This window comes from Arachis ipaensis, chromosome B05, assembly GCF_000816755.2.
Source record: "Arachis ipaensis cultivar K30076 chromosome B05, Araip1.1, whole genome shotgun sequence".
NCBI classification, from domain to species: domain Eukaryota; kingdom Viridiplantae; phylum Streptophyta; class Magnoliopsida; order Fabales; family Fabaceae; genus Arachis; species Arachis ipaensis.
This window is the reverse complement of record NC_029789.2, coordinates 43,152,331-43,157,739: the sequence shown is the minus strand read 5'-3', so window position 1 is coordinate 43,157,739 and position 5,409 is coordinate 43,152,331. Positions and strand designations below refer to the sequence as shown.

General features: G+C 33.6%; 1 long non-coding RNA gene across 1 annotated transcript; it reads right to left on the bottom strand.

Moving 5' to 3' along the window:
- On the bottom strand, nt 3,898-5,171 carry LOC110271969. Its single transcript, XR_002362861.1, has 3 exons — nt 4,688-5,171; nt 4,450-4,513; nt 3,898-4,326 (listed from the first exon to the last, which is right to left on the bottom strand). It is a non-coding gene; the product is annotated as an uncharacterized LOC110271969 (long non-coding RNA).

Sequence of the window (5,409 nt, the reverse complement as noted above, 5' to 3'; positions counted from 1 at the left end):
GCTTCTATAACACCATTTTAAGACTTTTGGGCCTAGTTTTGAGTATTAGAACGTGAGATATAACCTAAGGGTTCTAGTAGATGATTTTATGATAAATTAGAAAATGGAGGCCTAGGTTTCTGGCGTACTGAAGGTGGTTTAATATTAGGTGGTGAATGGTTGATGAATGAGATGAGGATTAAGGAACTGTTGAGTTCGGAACTGAAATGTGAATGAACAGTGGTAGAAAAGAGTCGAGGGCTCTGGATGAAGTGATGGATCCATCTTGTATTAAAAATGATTTTAAAAACCACTACACTACTTTTCATTGAGATTATGAGACGCTATGCGCTCGGCAGGGGCCGAGGTTGGATCCCGCCTGTCAAGGTAGTGGCAGCGGCGTAAGGGCGGTGGTTTATCCCGCTTGCGCTTAGATGTGAGGCCGGTGGCAATAGATCCCGCTCGCATCCCTTCGCATCATCAGAGCATACAGGCACAAAACCCTGGATAGTGATCCGAGCACTATATCTCGGGGGTTCCCACACCACGATTCTGAAGGGCAACATCTCCATGGAGATGCGTCGAGTTGGCAGTTGAACCGACAATGTGATATCACAGCCAGTAGGGCAGGCATTCATCATATGCATTTTCTATCTGTGTGTATGCTTTGACTATGTGAAATGGTTTGCCTATTTGTATAACATGCCTAATTGCTATTTGAATTATTGCCTTATATGCTTCTACTTGTGTTTTACTTGCATTGTATATTACCTGTATTTTCTACTGGGATTGAGGAGGTTCGGAAGGCGGTGGCGATGGGATCGCATGGAGGATCGGTTGGAGAAGGCTGTGGGACAGCGGTGTTTGGTTAGAATAGAAATACCTTAAGATAAAATTACCCGGTTTAGTTATGTTAAGGTTTATATTTTATGCTTATTTGTTTTAGTATGCTTTAAGTTTGAACTCTTGGGATGGATATGGAGCTTAGGATTGCCTTTGGCATCCCAAGGTCTTATATCCTACATCATTGGGCACTATTACCATACTGAAAACCTCTGGTTCTCATACCATATTTCTGTTGTATTTTTTAGATGCAGGTCGCAACCCACCTCAGTGAGTTGCTTTGGATGGTGACAGAAGCAGAGGATCTTGGATTCTTTTAGAGTCTTTTTGGTTTATCTTGTTTATACATCTCTCTTTTTTGTATTTTGTCTTTGCCTAGAGGCTTGTATTATGAGAGAAAAAACTTATATAAGCTATTTTTAAACTGTCAGGTTTCTATATGGTTCTGTATACTTGTATATGGCTAGCCGGCTTAAACTCCGCGAGCCGTGTCTAGTTTTCTATGATATTATATACTTATCCTTTGTTGTATCTTATCTGTTTCTTGTGCCTTAAGCTAGTAGCTCCGATAGTACGTTTTGCGCTTTTGGAATCCTATTTTTGAGCTATATCTTTCAGCGGGCTTCTAGATTATACTATTCCTTATATATATTATGTATGAGCTTAGAACTGTCGTAATCTCTGATTAACCTTTGATTTACGTCGCGAGGTAAGGCTTAGGCTAATTAGGGTGTTACACTACTCAATTACAAATATTTGGAATTAATCAAAAAATAAATTACATGTAATGGATAACATCAATTAAATCTGGTTATTTTTATTTTACGAAATTACATCCATTGAATGTCTAAAAAAATAAAATAAGAGAAGACGGGGAAATAAAGACTTTTCAAACAATGTGATATAAGCACCATGATAGTGTCAGATGTAGGAACCACTATAATGAGTGGTTTTGACTCTAGCACACAATTTTACAAAAAACAACACAATAAAAAATCCTATTTATACCAAATACTCTTGCAACCACTCCATTCATCCAAAACCTGATAAGAAGTAGCTGAGTTTTCAATCCTCTCTAACTTTGCCAAGCGATGAAAATGATTGTTTGTATGAACTCAACATGCAAACAATCAAATGGGAAACAAGGTAAGTACTCTAGCTGATATATATCTTTTACTTTTTTTTTCAATCATGTAATATATATTCTTTCATAATTTTTTAAATCTATTGATAATATGGGAAAAAACCACATCAGAGGGAGCAAAGTAGATGTGACCAAGCATGCCACTGTGGTTCCTTTGATTAAAATAAATAGTAAGATCTCAAATTAATTTATGTTTATTTCTTTCGCATGCATAATACTTATAGCATGTGATATATAAATAATTCTATTATGTAACATGTATAATATATTTTTCTCAGATGATTTAAAAGAGTTATATGGAAAAAGACTAAGAAAAGAATTCAACTCTTATAGTGTTGAAGCTACCAAACAATAAGGAACAAGAAGTATGTTGGCGGTGAATGAAAAGAAGATTAAGTTTGGTTGCAAAATGGCTGGGAAAAGGTTGTAAAGTTATGTCAATTGCAATATGAATTTTTGTTTTGCGTAGAAAGGAAAAGCAAGATATAAAATCAATGGTTGTTATGTCAATCGAAATATGAGTTTTTATTAACATTTGAATAGAAAGAAAAAGCAAGAAATAAAAATAGTGGTTGAAAAATTAGTTTTTATTAACAGTTGAGTAGAAAGAAGGAGCAAGTAACATAATTAAATGTTATGATACTTGTGTTTTAGAAAAAAATTACAATTTATATTGTGATGATAATGTAAAATATGAATAAAGGAATTTTTTTGGACATAAGTATCATAGCTCTGGTTTACCGAAATATTTGTGATGTTAATTCTATAATGATAAATATAAGAAAAGGATTGATAGTTTGTAGAGAAGAACTCACCAAGAGTCAAACAGCTAAACATCTTTTCGAGCACTGAAGACAGGTCCCTGTGGGAAGCATAATTGTTGAGATCTATTTTCCTCAAGTATGGGGCACCGTCCATGCTGAATTTGACATCAAGGAAACCAGGCTTGGGTTCTGCATCAGGTTCATTCTTCTAAGGAGGCTGAGTTGCAATTGAGTTCTCCCTGAATGTATGGATTGGTGGGCATCCAACAACTTCTGTCGTGATTCACACACATGACAATAATAATTAATCAATTATATTATAGCATTATCATTATCATAATGATATGTGATGTAATTGCAAGTTCAAAACAGAATAGTTAGCTAATAAATTGTTGATCACAGAAGAAAAAATGAATATAGGAGGTTTCAGCTTTCAAGCCTCAAGTTTCAAGTTTTCAACTAACCAACTAATTTGTATTTTTTTTCCAAGCATGTCAAATTATTAAAATAGAGAAAAGGGTAGGAAAGTACTTTCCAGCAAGAGCAGCAATAGGCTTTGAAGGTTGTGGAACCAGAAGAGGGTTTTGGTTAGTATTGTCACAGGGAGGAGAGAACAACGAAGCATTCCATCCCACCACTTCGGAGGATAAATATTCGAATCCTCGTATTGAAATTGAGCTACATGACCAAAGAACAAAAACCAACTAATGAAACTCCATTGTAATCAACACTACAAGAATAAGCTATCTAACATGGAAAAAAAATGACAAGAATAAGCTATCTAACATGGAAAAGAAAGTGGGGAGAGGAGGGGGAAAAAGAATCAAAAGAACACACATTGAAAGAATTTATTTTTTTCATTATATCAATAGAAAAATGATTAATGATCACAACCGTTATAACTCACAATTAGAACAGTAAGTCCTAATGCTTTAATGTGATAACTTTTTTGCAGTAAGATAAATCAGCTTTTGATGTTTCCTCAGAGACAATACCTAAAAGAAGAAACCCATCTCTCAGCCTGGTTGTCATGATATACAGAAGTTGCATACTCCAAGACATAGACACTATATACTCCAATTGTGTTATCCGTACTATAAGGGATAATAATGATTCCACCAAATCAAAACTGTATGCAAGTTAAAATAGTTTTAAGAGGATTCAGAATGAAAAGAAAACCCATTATTTAGCAAATTTAAAGCATAGAATGTCAGATATCTAGAAAAAAAGAAAAAAAAAAGAAAAAATGGAACATGTCCAATACAATCTAAGACATAAAGAAAAATATGTTTCTGCAGGATAATAGATAAACAGCTATTTTTTTGTAGGAATTAAAATTTCTCGATCTCCAACTGTATGTGCCAGTCCAGTATGGAGGCTAGTCTCAGGATAAGCTTGTCCTTCTTCTTTAACTTGTACAACTTACAGCACTCCTTCCACTCAACCCCAAATTTTCACTCTGAATCCCTTCTACTACTCCTTAGCAGGTGGAAGAAAAAGATATTTTTTTTCTACACTGGAAGGTGGACCGGTTATCTTCCAGACGGAACCATGCCCAGATGGTTTCAGATATTTAGCAAAAGTAGTGGACAAGCACTGCAATGAATCAATCACAGTTAGGGATTCGGGAGAGTTTTTCTATATAAACAACAATAAATACAAAATCAATATTTCAAAAGTGCTTTAAAGAAAGAAATGAGTTCATTAGGGTTAACTTACCAATCTAGTTGTCCTCAGATCTGAACTTATCATTGTCTTCCTATAGCAAGGAGATGGAGGGTATCTAGTGTAGGATACATAGACATGTCAGGCACCATACTAAAAGATATCTTTTCTTACCACGAAAATAAAATCAAAATCAGAAGAGAAAAAATTGTAGGTAATATTATCAACTGCTATAAAATCTAAGTAATGTTGTAGAATTTGAGGAACTTTATAGTAATGGCAATTAATTTACCTGTTAGAATCACCAGTACCTACATGAATCGCCATTCAGCTGTTTGATGGAGAAACACCGAGCCAGAGTGATGGTTGAGGAAGAGAATGGAGTCTCATAAAAGGAGTTGCAGTCAATTAATGGTGACTTCTCGGTTCTGGTCTGAGATTGACCCACCAAATTCCCGGTACTGACAGTTTAAAAGTCTAATGATATCATGAAGTGTGTTTGGTATTTTATCATAGAAAAATACATATGTTATTAAGAGAAGTTTATAGATTATAAATTAAAAGAGAGAAAAAAACGAAATTATATCTTAAAATCCATCCAGTTTCCAAACAGGCATACTAAAATTAATCATTACCCTTAAAAAAGTTAAACATTTTTCAAATAATAATAATAATGATAACTAAAGACTTTTCGAATTTCTTATATTAAATGTTAATTATAGATATCACCATTTTCTTTATGTTTTCCAAAATCGTGCAATTATTAGTTATAAATCCCAAATTAACAACAAACATCACAATACGTTGTTATTATTGTGATATTTGTTGTTAATTTGGATATAATTTATTTTTAGATTACACAACGGTATATTACATTGTTTGAAATTGAATTAAAAATAGTCCACCAAAAAAGCAATTTCCTATCTTATGATAAAGATGCTAAATGGGTAATATTTTGATATTTCTAGCATTTTAATATTATAATTATTATTTTTTATTATCATGTTTTAATTC